Here is a 15,710-nt window from a genome sequence, read left to right on the forward strand (position 1 = left end):
GCTGTGCACTACCGTGCAACTCTTCTGTAAGTCTAAATTTACCTCAAAACAAAAAGTTAAATTTAAAAAGCAATTCTATACCCTCACATCCCACCCCCCCTTGCACCCCTCCCACACAAACACACACACACACACACACACTCTCCACAAACAGGCCTGACACCGGGCTCCCCGTTTCCTGCACCATGGGGGTTACCTGAGAGGTGCAGCTCCGGGGACTTGCGGGTCAGACATCGTACTATGCCCGTTACCTGTGGGCCACAGACGTTACTACAGGAGACCGAGGATGGGGCTGGAAGACAGTTCACCACGTAGAGCAGGGGGTCCCTCCCTAGTCCCTGCCAAGGGCAGAGGAATTACTGGTCTGACTGGTGCCCCCCCAGGTCACTGACAGTCATATCTGTCTGGCGCATCACTAAATGCCCAAAAGTCCCACCCCTGTTCGAGGACCCCTTCTTCCCACTGCTGCCATGAGACCGGTGAGACTCTCACACGCACCCCGATGTGTGCCCGCCTGGCCTGTTCTGGTGTGCTGCTGGCCAGAAGAACGTAACAACCCCAGGCGTAGGTCAAGTTCAGGGGGCATGGGAAGTGCCACTGGGCAGGGAGCTCCTCATTTGCCTCCAGCAGCTTCGAGCAGAGAACCCTGCGCTGGATCTGGGCTGGCTCATAAGGAGGGCCATTCAACTCTTTGCTGTTCTTCCCCGTCGGTAGGTTGAACTTTGGAAATATCAAGGTGAAGAACAGGTTGGCAGAACAGAACCCCCACATTCTTGGGCCTTCCTCACAAATGTCACTGAGTCCCAACTCATCGCACACAGCCTGGCACTTCCCACCTAAACGGGAAGGAAGTTGTCTGTGAGCAAGGCGGGGTGGGCGAGGTCTGGCGGGAGGACAGAGAAAGCCACCTGGGCAGCGGCACGACAAAGCCCAGTAAGAAGAAAGGATGCGCCCCATGAGGTGGGAGCCGGCAGGTGAGGAACGTCATCCTTGGGTCTTGAGGCTGACTTCATTTCATATTGCACGAACAACTCTGCAGGGGCTAGAGCGCGGGCGGGGACCAAAGCACACAGAGGAAGTGACATTTTCCCACCAAACCATATAAGCAGGTCTATGTTCCAAGACAGTGAACCGGATCCACACAGCTGCCTTCCCCCTCCAAATCTTGTTGGGATGAAAAAACAAGAAGAATAAGAAATCTGTTGCAGTGTTGAAATACAGGGAAGGATGACATCACCAAACCAGAAATTCAGAATTCCTAGAAGATTTGAGGCAAATGGAATTGGACTGGTGAGAAGCTATGAGAGTTAGACATCTGGCCACAAAACTAACGGTCTCTTCTGTCCAAACAACACCCGGCTAGAAAACACAGCAGACTGAGAGCCTACTAACCAAACGTTACCTAGAGATAAACTTGAAAAGGAATGTACAGAAATCATTTGAAGCAAATTTTGATATTTTCCTAACAAAAAAAGAAGACAAATCAAAGGAGAGACATTTTGCTCTTCTGAATAAAGAGACAATATTGTAAAGACATCAATTCTCCCTAAATGATCTATAAATAAAATGCAAGGTCACTCTAAATCCAAAGGGGATTCGTTTTGGAATACAACAAATTGATTTAAAATTTCATCTGGAAAAATAATTTTTAGAAGCTAAGAAGTTTTGAAAAAAAGCAGTAGGATGAGAAGTGACCTGTCCTGCCAAGAAGCCACGGAGAGATGAATGGATTAGCAGGACAGAACACAGTGCAGATTGCAGGGTTAAGTACACATGAGACTTAACCTCTAGTCAAGATAGCATTGCAAATAGTGGGGAAGGATGGATCATGTAATAAATGTTGATGAAACAATTTACTATTCACTTGGGGGTGGAGGGGTTTGTTTAAAATCTTACCAAGTATCCTAAGAAAAACAAATTGAGCATAGAGAAAAAGAGAGAGAGACAGAGAGGAACCAAAAAACAGACTCTTAACTAGAGAGAATGCACTGACGGTTACCAGAGGGGAGGTGGCTGGGGGTGAACTAGGTGATGGGGATGAGGAACGGGTTTTGTATGTGTTGAATCATTAAACTGCACACCTCGAACTAGTATTACACTGTTTGTTAACTAACTGGAATTTAAATAGAAACTTAAAAAAGAATTTAAAAAAAATGAAATCTTCCTCAGTATCAAATATAAGAATAATATTTAACCAAACATAAAATCCCCATAAAAATCCCAGAGGAAACACTAATCATTATTTTTAAAGTAACTTTGGAGTGAAGAAGTCCTCTCTCGGGTGATACAAAAGCCAGAAAAACAAAGGAAACCACTGGCAGCTTTAACTACATTAAAAATGAAAACTCTGTGTAAGAAAAGACATCATGAAAAAGATGTAAGACAATAAAAACACTAGGGAGGGGGTGTTTGAAACGTCCCATGAGAAAGGATGAAGTCAGATCCTTAGTATGCAAAGAACTCCCCCAAGAGTCCAGCTCAACGCTGGGCAGGTGTGCTGCCTGGGCCGGGAGGGGCCTGTCCTCTCTGCTCTGGCTTGTCACCTGCAAAGAAAGGCACTACCAGCAGCACCTTTCCTGTGCGTGTGGCAACTACATGCGATGCTGTGTGTGAAGCACTTGGCCCCGAGTCTGAGCAAGGCAAGGAAATCATCGGACAGGCAAGGCGAAAGCATGTTTCAGCAAGGTCACGGGCTGCACTACCACCTGCAAAGAAGGGAAGAAGACACTGGAAAGCCTCTTCGGCGTGTTTCCGTATGGGCAGCTGGGCCACATCCACTCAAGGCACATTCATTCGAACCACCCTAAGCAGTTGCTTAAAATGACGAGATAGATCAGTATCTACGGACAGAGAAAGAAGTCCACCAATTCAGGACACAGCCACCCCTATTAACTCACGCAGCCCGGATGGACTGAAAGTCTAGTATGTGTCGGGTACTGCTCTAGGGGCAGGGCACAGAGCAGCGAAGGAAAAGCTGGAAGTCGCCGCTACATTCTAGCGGAGGCGGTGGACAATACATAAGGCACACAGTGAAACATACGGAGTGTCGGCGGAAGGTGAGAGAGGGAAAAAGTAAAGCAGGGCTTGGGGCCAGGCAGCGGGGGACGAGGGTTACGATTTGAAATGGGGAGGTCTGAGAAGTGCTGGACATGTTTTCAAACACTTGCGCACTAACGTGGTCGTGGTCACACTCCACTGTTAGTATCATTGCTTCTGAAAAGTGTACGGCACTTTCGGGACGCCTGGGTGGCTCAGTCAGTTAAGCATCTGCTCTCAGCTCGGGTCATGATCTAAGGGTCCTGGGATGGAATCCTGAGCTGGACTCCTTGCTCAGTGGGGAGCCTGCTTCGGCCTGCTTGTGTTTTCTTTCTCTCTGACAAATACCGTTTTTTAAAAAAAGTGTCCAGCACTTTCATTTTCCACTTTTTGTACACATCAGTATTGTTTCTTTTAAAGTAGGTGATAAAATAGTGCTGTGAGCAGCAGAGCATTCAGAGAGAAAACTGAACTTCCACAGACAAGCTCTCGGGGATGGCTGACGGCCAGGTAGTCCAGCCTGAGGGTGGAGTCGCTGCCCGGTGCTTTGGCACCACCTGGTGGCCATTTCCTGCCATGTCAAGGAAAAAAGGCAAGGTGCACAATTGTACAAACCACCACCTACCTGCCCTGTAGACGGGAACTAGAAGGAAAAAGGGCAGCACAAATGCAATTTCACCTGTTGGGGTAACAGGGTCGTAGCGAGATCTATTTAGCTTGGATTTTCTATCCTAGCTTTACAATGTTTCATTCATTTATGTGTAACTGCAATGGAGCCGTCCTATGGACAGCCAAATGTGCTCGAGGGGCAGAAAGGGGGAGGTGGGTCAGGGAGCACAGACCCATAAAACCAGGCCATCTGCACACATGTCCCCAAGAAGGCTGGGAATTCAGAGTGACAACTTCAGGTCACTCAGTCTGTGGAAGAGGAGGCTCTTCCCCAGTAGGAGTTCCTAAGGGACAAGGTCCCAAGAGTGGCTGGGACGAGCAGTTCCATACCTCTCCTCAAGGATCAGTCACTAACTGAGCATGCGCACAGACTACTGAACCAGCGCCTCTTCACCAGAGCCCAGAGGAGACAGAGGGATAACCCCCCGGTGACGGGGAGGGGACACTGATCACACCAAGGGCTCTGCCTGGGACACTTGTCCCTTCTCTGTCCTTCTGGTCCTCAGTCTATGGAGGGCCGCTCCACTGTGTGCCTCCATTTAGCCCGCCACAGCACCTGTCACCCTGACAGGGCATCTTCCCCAGGCATCTCCCCACTCAGCCAGGAGCTCTGCGAGGTGAGTCACGGCTATCTCATTCGCCCCCAGAGATGGCACCTGCAAGTCCAATGTTCTGGGTTTGAATGCAGCTCTGCCACCTACCACCTACATGATGGCGGGCAAGTGTCTCTCTAAGCCTCAGTTGTCCCTCCGTGCCCCCCTCGTGCAGCTGTTGTGAGGACTAGCAGCACCAGCCACCGGCACTCAGGAGTGCTGGGGTGCCAGGCGCTCATCTCAGGGCTCCGCAGGCATTAAGTCCCTGAGCTGAGGCGTCCCTGTGGGGTAAGTGTTGTTACAGTGTCTGGCACAGGAAGTTCTTAGTATTTGAACCGCAGCTCCCAGCACGGTACCCAGCAGTTGGCTGCGTTCTCAATAAAGATAGAGGAAATACTCCCCAAACCTACTGTGACAAGGGGCAAGGTCAGAACAAGACTGCGAAGCTTAAGCCACTCCAACAGCACCCCCAGTCACCTGGTTCTGCTGCCCCCCAAAAAGGTTCAAGGACTGCACAAAAGGACTTCAAGCAGAGAAGGCCCTCCGGTGGGTACAAGCACCCCCTACAGCACTGGGGAGGGTGGGGGAAGGAAGAAGTGATGTGAGTACCTGGGGCTGATGTGAGAGGGGGTCAGAGTGGGGGGACAGCACACTCTGGGCTCAGGGTCAGCGCGGGCAGGACCCGGTGGAAGCTACCTCCCAGGAGCAGCCTCAGCTAAAAGCAGGTAAGACTCGCCTTAATGATCCCTCTCGCCGGGATCGCTCTCAGGGTCCCTATGGACACCTTCAACACACCCAACCAGTACTGGCTTCATCCGAACATCATGTCCTATCCTTGCTATCCTTGCTTTCCAGGTGCTTCCTTAACCTGATTCCTTGCATTCCAACCCACTCCCAAGTGGGCAGGGCTGTGGTCCCCACCAAGGAAGTAAACAAGGGGCTGAGAGGTACCAAACCCGCCTCTGGGGGAGCACGTTCTGTGGGGGAGTGTGCGGTCCCCCTGCCGGCCGCATGGATGTGGCATCCAGCCACTGAAGGACAGATGTGCAGACAAGAACAGTGCCAAACTGTTTCTGGAGCTCACCGGTGGCCATGCCTATCCTGCTGTCTCTCACAGCCAGGTGTCCACAGGGGCCGTGAAAGCATCCTTCTCCCCGCTCTTCTCCTGGCTCCTTCCTGCTCTCCTTTCCAGTCTCATTTCAGACGTTCCTTCCTCCAGGAACCCTTCTGTGACCCCCTCTATTATGTCTTCCTCCTCCTCCGTGGCACTCATCACAGTTGTCCTGAATCATGTGTTCGTCTTTCTTCCCCAACCACACAGCTCTGGCAACACTCAGCTGCCTCTCCAAGACCTCCAGTAGAGGGTCATGCAAGCTGGTCAGGAGCTGGCCCACAGGCTCCAGGACTCACGAACTCTTTCCCGAGCACTGTCCACCTCTTTACTTTTTCATGAGATGAGAACATATAAAACCTTATTGTTCATGTCATTGTTATACAGGGCCTATCTACTATATGCAACCAAATCTCATCCTAACATACCTTCTGATCCCCAAAAGTCAAAACTGAACATTTTTCCTTCCAGAACACAAGGAAACAACTACACCTCTATGTTTCATCTGCTCTGTTTAATTAGTGTCCTAAGAATGGACCGCTTCCTTCCCCACTCTCAGCCCTTCTCCCAAGCCTAAGGTTTTGCAAACGTGGTTTAGAACCTTTATTTTCAGCTTATCATGAACTGAACACAACAAAAACCACCTCGCAGCAGCGCCAGCCCCCGAGATGAAAGCGTACGCAGGACAGGCACAGCGCTCCCCGCTGCGTCCTGTGCTCTTGCCTGGTCTCACCGTCTCTGCCCTGCTTTCACTGTCCTTCCGCTGCAGAAACTGACCGGGCATTTTCTCAGCTGCACTGAACAGGCACTGTATGTTTTACGCCATCATGTGTCCGAAACGCCTTTCTGGTGGCTTCTGGGCTGGGTGTATGGAGGCCCGTGGCCCCTCTCCTTGACAGTCTGCAGACACCGGTCCAGGGTCTTCCCACCTCCAGGGTCACATGTGGGAAGCCCAATGAGAATCTAATTCTCTTTCCTTTGAAAAGCTGCTTTCTCTGTACAAAATTTTAAGATTTTTCTCTTTCTTCTTGGAGTTTAGGAATTTTACTAGAAAACAGGTTAAGTGTTGGCTTCAGTGTGAGCCAGATGAATCCAGCGTCTGAAGAATCACATCTTTCTTCGGTTCACTGAAATTTCCCTCTACTGTTTTTCTATTACGTCTCTATCTGTTCCTTTTTCTCCTTCCAGAATTTTCTATTCTACTGGCCTCCAGCTGGACTCCTGGCTAAGGCCTCTAAGTGTCTCACCTGTTAATGCATTATTACCATTTCTTTGTATCATTGTTCTGGGTTGTGAGGCATTTCTTCTCTTTGGCCTCCCAAATCACTACTTTCAACTTCTTCTACGGATCTCTGAGTTTAAAAGCCACGTTTTTTCGTCCCAAAAGAGCCTCTGGCACACTCCCGTCTCACCCCTTTGGGAGTGAATTAAAGTTCTTGTGAATTAAAGTTCTGAAGGCGTCCGTCCCATTCATCCGGCCTCAAAGAAGCTACTGTTCCAAGTGTGAAGTTTGGCTTCCCTGCTGTCTACGACCAAGTCCCCAAACGCGTGTGGTCATTTGTCTCCGCCTGCGGAAGGACGCGGGTTGCTGCAGCCTCCGCCCAGGACAGACGGCCTGGGCTCCTGCAGCGCAGCAAGCCTCGGGGCCCGGACAGCCTGGGAGCCTCTGTTCAAGAGAGCTCAAGGGAAATACCTTGGTGAATGGCATCTTCCCGCTGAGTAGCAGGGAGGGATCCTCGGCCCTTGGGTCCCCACCCAGGTGAGGACAAGAAAGAGGAGTCCTCTCCCACTGGCAGAGGCCGGGTGCAATCCTGCCCAGATCGCCCATGAACCACAAGTGGGCAGTCACAGCCTTTCCCCTGAAATCCAGTTCCACTATTTTTGGTCTTTCTTCTTTTAATTTTTTTTAAGTTCATTTTTTAGAATTTATTTTTAAGTAATTTCTACACTCAGCCTGAGGCTCAAACTCCAACAATTCCAAGATCAAGAGTCACATGCTCTTCTGACTGACCCAGCCAGGCACCTCATCCCGGAATCCAGTTCTAACCAGACCCAAGAGCGCAGACAGGGAGTCCAATCCCAGCTCTGCCCCTAACCTGCTGTGTAACTTCAGGGAAATCACTTTTCTCTGAATCTCTTTGCTGTGTGCTCCCAGCTCTAAACCAGCAGTTGTCTCCAGCATCCTCCTTAAGGGAACCAGTTCCCACCAGTAGGTAAGTTTCGGGGAAAGTAATTCCCCGAAAGTAAGCACTACATACATGAACTGCTTGTGTTGTATTTAATTATGCAACATCAAGGAAGACTGAATCCCTAGCAGGAAAGCATCAGAAACTTCACCTTCTGCCTCTTTCATGATAATGGTTTGACGGATTCTTCTTTCAGAAGAATCTGAAAGATATTTTTTCAAAGATTGTATTTATTTATTTGAGAGAGAGAGAGAGAGAGCCTTTGGCTCAGGTCATGCTATCAGGGTCCTGGGAGGGAGCCCCACATCAGGCTCCATGCTCCATGGGGAGTCTGATTCTCCCTCTCCTTCTGCCTGCCACTGCCCTGCTCATGCACACACTTGTGCTCTCTCTCAAATAAATAAAGTCTTCACAAAAAAAATAGGGGCACCTGTGTGGCTCCGTTGGTTGAGCCTCTGCCTTCAGCTCGGGTCATGATCTCAAGGTTCTGGGATCAAGTTCCACATCAGGCTCCCTGCTCAGCCAGGAGTCTATTTCTCCCTCCCTCTGCCTCTTCACTGGCTTGTGCACACTTTCTCTCACTTTCTCTCTCTCTCTCTCTCATTCTATCTCTCAAATAAATAAAATCTTTCAATAAAATAAAAAAATAAATAAAAATAGTGAAATGAAATGAGAGGAGAGGAGATGAAATGAAATGAAAAGAAAAGAAAAGGAGCTCCCCAGCTGCGGGTAATGCAGAAAAACATTCTTGGAAGAGGGGCCAGAGAGGATGCAAAGACTCTTGGGGAGCAAGAAAGGGGACAGGTGGGACAAGAGGTTGACCTGTAGAGTGAAGTCTCTTGAAGACAACGACCACATCTTATCTGGCCTTCCGCCCTCCTCCCATGGCCAAGCACCTCACACGAGAGCTGGCCTTTCTGGGGAAGGAAGGTCTGAGCAAGGAGAGTGAAAGCTGCGCGGGCAGCTGAACTAGCAAGAGGACAGGCGTGTGCAGGGAGGGACGGGGACCTGACAGAGGTTGAGAGAAAGGCAGTCACCCCAGCTATTGGCGAGTGAGACACAGAACGTCTGCCTTCTGACCACCAGAAGCAAAGGGGCGGCAACACGACAGGGTAGCAACAAGAGGTTCTGTACAAGTAGGAGGTGGAAGAAGAAAGGGAAAGCCCCTGGTGCAAGAACCAGCAGAGAAAACCTCAGCATTTAATCTGCAAAGGAATCCCTGAAACACGTCTGCACACCTGGCTGAGGACGCCCGGCCCCCCGAAAGCCAGGCTGCAGTTCCTCAGCCCCGCCGACCCCATCGGGCACGAGCTTTCTCTGGCTGCACCGCCCCCGATCACCGGTCCCGCCGCGCCCCTTCCGGCGCCTGTCCAAGAAAGCGCATCTCACGAAGGTCCATAAACCAACTTACCAGGAATACATGATGGGCTTCATAATTCCAGGCCAAGAGGATATACCATCCCAGCACGTTGCTTTCCAAACAGTAGCCACTGTAAAAGTAGGAGGAATAACTCCGTTGACTTCGATGTTTCCATATGGTAAGACTTGTTTTTCAAAGCTCAGCAAGGTCAGACCAACGTTAGCACTCTAAGATCAGATTTCAACCTGTTCTTTGAAATGTCAAATACTTTTCCCATAGATCAATATTTGATACCACCACTAGCCTACCAGGTAGCAGAGCCTGTCCTAAATGTATCAAAATCAACTCAACTTCTTCGGCTGCCCCCCTGTTATGACTCCGAGCCTCGGCTCACCAAACTTCCAGACCCTTCACTACCAACAGCTGAGAATTATTAAGCCAACACCTCTAAAATACATATGTTTATTTGTAAGTTAAACATACATTCTAATGTACCAAAGTGTTCCATACATTATAAAAGAAGTGATTACAGCAATAAAGATGAAATAAATAAGGTAAAATGATTATTTTACATTATTCACCAACAGTACAACAGTACACCTTCATTCTCATTAACTAAGTTTTAATAGGAGCATGTGACTCATATGCTTCCTTTTTCCAGTGTTTTGTTTTGTTTTTTTAAGATTTTATTTATTTGAGAAAGAGAGACAGAAAGAGAGAAAGAGAGCATTAGCTGGGGAAGGGGCAGAGGAAGAAGGAGAAGCACGTTTGCCAATGAGCAGAGAGCCCTACACAAGGCTTGATCCCAGGACCCTGAGATCATGACCTGAGCCAAAGGCAGATACTTAACTGCCTGGGCCACACAGGCACCCCTTTGTCAGTGTTTTAAATACACTTTCTACAGGGGCACCTGGCGGCTCAGTTAGTAGCACGTGCGACTTGATCTCAGGCTCCACACTAGGCATGGAGCCTACTTAAACACACTTTCTACAGATGTGCAATATACATACAGAAAAGTGCACACAGCATAAGTGCACACATCCAAGCATTCTCAGAGTGAATACATGCACCCAACAGCCAGACAGAGAGAAGGAACATCACCAGCCACCCCCGTCCGGAGCCCACTGCATCCCCTTCTACCACCCCCCACCCCCCGAGGACAGCCACTGTTCTCATTTCTAACAGCGTAGATGAGTTCTGTTCAAACCTTAAATGAATGGGATCACAGAGTTTATAATCTTTGTGTCCGAACGAATACTATACCTGGGACATTCATCCTGATCTTTCATTGAATTGTTATTCATTAACTCTTACTGACTACAGCTGTCCACTGTGGGAGTTTACCACATGTATGTGTCCATTCTACTGCTGATGGACACCGGGATTTTCCAGCCTGGCCTATGATAGGTGGTGCTGCTCCAAACATTCTTGAGAAAGACATTGGGTACACATTCGTATGCCTTTCTACAGGGTTGACACCCTGGAGCGGAATTGCTAGGTCGCAAGTAAGTGTATGTTCAGCTTCAGGAGAGGATCGTCTACCCACGTGGCTGACACAGTTTATACTCCCGCCAGCAGGGCCTGGGAGTTCTGGCTGTTCCACATCCTCTCCAGCATGTGATATGGTTTTGGTTTTGTTTTCATTATAACCACCCTGGCGGATAAGATATCACAAAGTAAGTATTACAGTTCCTTGTAAAGATGGGGAGAGTGAAATTAAGTGCCTCTCTCAAGATCACAAACGTAAGGGGAGTCAGAGCAGAATTTCAGGTCTTTGGACTTCAAAACAGGTATTTGCAGAGAAATACTGTTTCCAACATAACAAGAGGCTATAGCACTAATAAAAGAACATGCTTCTAGACTACACCCACGGACTATGCCCATCCAAACACCCAGCTCATTACAGGAAAAGCAGCATAAAATGGTCTACCAATCCAACTTTGAGACAGACACATAGAAAAAGTCAAGACATATATACCCCAAGCATTAATAAGAAGATGATGGCTGATAAAAAAGAAAAAAATCTTGCCATTTGCAACAACACGGATGGACACAGAGGGTACTATCATGCTAAGTGAAATAAGCCAGACAGAGAAAGATAAATACCATATGATTCCACTTATATGCAGAATCTTAAAACAAAACAAAACACCCAAACTCTTAAATACAAAGAACAAACTGGTGGTTGCCAGACCAGAGGTGAGGATGGGGTCATGGGTAAAGAGGTGAAAGGGATTAAGAGGTTCAAACTTTCAGTTATAAAATAAGTAAGTCAACACCACAATAAAAAGCATTTATACAGCAAAGGGATCCATCCACAAAACAAAAGGCCAGCCTAGTGAATGGGAAAAGATAGTTGTAAACAACATATCCAATAAAGTGTAATACCCAAAGTATATAAAGAACTTATATACCTCAACACCAAAAACACCCCAAACAATCAGATTTTAAAATGCCCAAGGGATCTGAATAGGTATCTTTCTAAAGAAAATATACAAATAGCCAGGGGCGCCTGGGTGGCTCAGTGGGTTAAGTCTCTGCCTTCGGCTCAGGTCATTATCTCAGGGTCCTGGGATTGAGCCCACATCGGGCTCTCTGCTTGGAAGGGAGCCTGCTTCCTTCTCTCTCTCTGCCTGCCTCTCTGCCTACTGGTGATCTCTCTGTCAAATAAATAAAATCTTAAAAAAAAAAAAAGAAAAGAAAAAGAAAATATACAAATGGTCAACAGACACATGAAAAGATGCTCAGTATCACTCATCATCAAGGAAATACAAATCCAAACCACAGCGAGATATCACCTCACACCCGTCAGAATAGCTAGTATCAAACAAGACAGGAAATAACAAGTGTTGGCAAGGATATGGAGAAAAGCAAGCCCTTGTTCACTGCTGATAGGAATGTAAATTGTTGCAGTCACTGTGGAAAAGAAAACACTTATGGAGGTTCCTCAAACAATTAAAAATAGAAATACCATATGATCCAGTAATTCTACTACTGGGTATTTACCCAAAAAAATAAAAACACTAATTTAAAAAGATACATACACCCATGTTTGTTGCAGCATAATTTACAATAGCCAAGACATGGAAGGAGCTTAACTGTCCACTGATAGAAGAATGGATAAAGAAAATAGAGCATACATATATACACAATGGAATATTATTCATCCATAGAAGAGAATGTGATCTTGCCATCTGTGACAACATGGATGGACCTAGATGATATCATGCTAAGCGAAATTAGAGAAAGACTAATACAATACAATTTTGCTTACAAGGAGAACCTAAAAAACATATCAGACTCTTAAATACAGAAAACTGATGGTTGCCAGAGGGGAAGTGGGTGGGTGACAAGCAAAATAGGTAAGGGGGATTAAGAGGTACAAAGTACTGTAACAGTATTAAATAAGTATTAAGTAAAATAAGTTACAAGGCTACCTGGGTGGCTCAGCTGTTAAGCGGCTGCTTTGGCTCAGGTTATGATCCCAGGGTCCTGGGATCAAGCCCCGTGTAGGGCTCCCCGCTCAGCTGGAAGCCGACTTCTCCCTCTCCCATGCCCCCTACTTATGCTCCCTCTCCCACTGTGTCTCTCTCTGTCAAATAAATAAATAAGATCCTTAAAAAAAAAAAGTTACAGAGATAAAAAGTAAAGCACAGGGAATACATTCAATAATAACTGCAATCATAATGTATCATGACAGATGGTAATTACATTTATCATGACAAGCACTGAGTAATGTATAGACTTGTCAAATCACTAACCACTATGTTATACACCCGAAACTAATACCACATTGTATGTCAACTATATTTCAACAATAAAAATAAAAAGAAAAGAAAAAACAGATAATGGCTGCTTTTTAATTTTGGGGGGCTTTTTTTTTCTTACTTTTCTACAATTAATATTTAATAATAAAGAAAAGAGGAAGAGAAGTCCAAAATAGTGGAGTAGGAGACCTTAGTTTCCTCTGGTCCCAGGAATTCAGCTGAATAGCTATCAAATAACTCTGAACACCCATGAACTCAACCAGAGGTCAAAGAAAAGAATAGCTGCAACTCTACAAATAGAAAAATGACAACTTTCTGCAAAAACAACAAGACGGGAAAACATACCTCAAAAAAGAGAAGAGGCAATACTGACTGCCAGGGACCTAGTCAGTATGGACGTAAGTAAGAAGTCATAATAAGAGTTCAGAATAACAATTATAAAGATACTAGATGGGCTTGAAAAAAGCAGAAGACACTAGAAAATTCCTTTCTGGAGAAACAAAGGGACTAAAATCTAACCAAGTTGAAATAAAAAAGGCTATTAATGAGATGTAATTTTAAAAAATAGAGGCTCTGACTGCTAGGATAAATGAGGCAGAAGAGAAAAATAGTGATATATTAGACAAAATGATGGAGCATAAAGAAGCTGAGAAAAAAAGATAAACAACTGGTGGATCATGAGGGAAGAATTCAAGAGATAAGAGACACCATAAAGCAAAACAATATGAGAATAATTGGGATCCTAGAAGAAGAGGAAAGAGAGAGGGGCAGAAGGTACATTGGAGCAAATTACAGTGGAGAACTTCCCTAATCTGGGGAAGGAAACAGGCATCCAAGTCCAGGAGGCACAGAGAACTCCCCTCAAAATCAATAAAAATAAGCCAACACCCTGACATATAATAGTGAGACCTGCAAATCTCAGACAAAGAGAAAATCCTGAAAGCAGCTCAGGACAACAGATCTGTAACCTACAAGGGTAGAAACATTAGATTTGGCAGCAGACCTATCCACAAAGAGCTGGCAGGCCTGAAAAGACTGGCATGATACATTCAAGGTGCTAAATGAGAAAAGTATGCAGCCAAGAATACTTTATCCAGCTAGGATGTCATTCAAAATAGAAAGAGTGGGGCACCTGTGTGGCTCAGTGGGTTAAGCCTCTGCCTTCGGCTCAGGTCATGGTCTCAGGGTCCTGGGATCAAGCCCCGCATTGGGCTCTCTGCTCATCAGGGAGCCTGCTTCCCTCCCTCTCTCCCTCTGCCTGCTTCTCTGCCTACTTGTGATCTCTGTCTGTCAAATAAATAAATAAAATCTTTAAAAAAAAAATAGAAAGAGTGATAAAAAGCTTCCATGATAAACAGAAACTAAAAGAACCTGTGCCCACCAAACCAGCCCTACAAGAAATATTAAAAGGGATCCTTTAAGCAAAAAGAGAGCCCAAAAGTACCACAGATCAGAAAGGAACACAGACAATATACAGAAACAGTCATTTTACAAGTAATACAATGGCACTAAATTCATATCTTTCAATAGTTACTTGGAATGAAATGGACTAAATGCCCCAATCAAAAGACACAGTGTACCAGTTTAGATTTAAAAAAAAAAAAAAATAATAAAAGCAAGATCCATCGATATGCTGTCTGAAAGACACTCATTTTAGACCCAAGGAAACCTCCAGACTTAAGGTGAGGGGGTGGAAAACCATTTATCATGCTAATGGACATCAAAAGAAAGCTGGGGTGGCAATCCTTATATCAAACAAATTAGATTTTAAACCAAAGACTGTAATAAGAAACAAGAAAGGACACTATATCATAATTAAGGGGTCTATCCAACCAGAAGATCTAACAATTATAAATATTTATTCCCCTAACATGGGAGCAGCCTTTTATATATGCCCATTAATAACAAAATTAAAGAAACACATCGATAATAGTAGTAATAATAGGTGACTTTAACACCCCACTCATTGCAATGGACAGATCATCTAAGGAGAAGATGAACAAGGAAACACGGGCTTTGAATGACACACTGGACCAGATGGACTTCACAGATATATTCAGAACATTCCATCCTAAAGCAACAGAATACGTATCCTTCTTGAGTGCACATGGAACATTCTCCAGAATAGATCACGTACTGGGTCACAAATCAGGTCTCAACTGGTACCAAAAGATCTGCATCATTCCCTGCCTATTTGTGTACTACAGTGCTTTGAAACTAGAGCTCAATTACAAGAAGAAATTTGGAAAGAACACTAAAAAATGGAGGCTAAAGAGCATCTTATTAAAGAATGAATGGGTCAACCAGGAAATTAAAGAAGGATTTTAAAAGTTCATGGAAATAAATGAAAATGAAAACACAACTGTTCAAAACCTTTGGGATGTAGCAAAGGCAGTCCTAAGAGGGAAGCATTACAGACTTTTTCTTTGTTTTTCAAGAAACAAGAAAGGTCTCAAATACATAACCTAAACTTAACATCTAAAGGAGCTAGAGAAAGAACAGCAATAAAACCTAGCAGGAGAAGAGAAATAATAAAGATTAGAGCAGAAATCAATGACATGAAACCAAAAGAACAGCAGAACAGATCAATGAAACTAGGAACTGGTTCTCTGAAAGAATTATGAAGATTGATAAACCCCTGGCCAGACTTATCAAAAAGAAAAAAGGAAGCACCCAAATAAATAAAATCCTGAATGAAAAAGGAGACATGACAACCAACACCAAAGAAATACAAACAATTTTAAGAACATATTATGAGCAACAATATGAAAAAAAAAAATTGGCAATCTGAAAGAAATGGGTCCATTCTTAGAGAGTATAAACTACCAAAACTGAAACAGGAAGAAATAGAAAACATGAATAGACCCATAACCAGCAAGGAAACTGAAGCACTATTCAAAAAAAAATCTCCCAACAGGGGCGCCTGGGTGGCTCAGTCGGTTGAGCCTCTCTGCCTTCAGCTCAGGTCATCATCTCAGGGTTCTGGGA

At 45.5% G+C, this 15,710-nt stretch overlaps 1 protein-coding gene across 10 annotated transcripts in view; it reads right to left on the reverse strand.

The window, feature by feature from the left end:
- The window catches only part of RALGPS1 (Ral GEF with PH domain and SH3 binding motif 1), a 269,975-nt gene that overhangs the window by 231,566 nt on the left and 22,699 nt on the right, over nt 1-15,710 (reverse strand). For 9 of the 10 annotated variants that reach the window (XM_059410788.1, XM_059410790.1, XM_059410789.1 and 6 more), the window contains one exon: nt 9,007-9,085. The exons of the other annotated variant lie outside the window; for it this stretch is intronic. The gene's annotated coding sequence lies outside the window, so the exon portion shown is untranslated. The remainder of the gene's footprint in view (nt 1-9,006; nt 9,086-15,710) is intronic. 10 annotated transcript variants of the gene reach the window in all.

The sequence above is a fragment of the Mustela nigripes genome, chromosome 9, assembly GCF_022355385.1.
Source record: "Mustela nigripes isolate SB6536 chromosome 9, MUSNIG.SB6536, whole genome shotgun sequence".
Classification (NCBI taxonomy): domain Eukaryota; kingdom Metazoa; phylum Chordata; class Mammalia; order Carnivora; family Mustelidae; genus Mustela; species Mustela nigripes.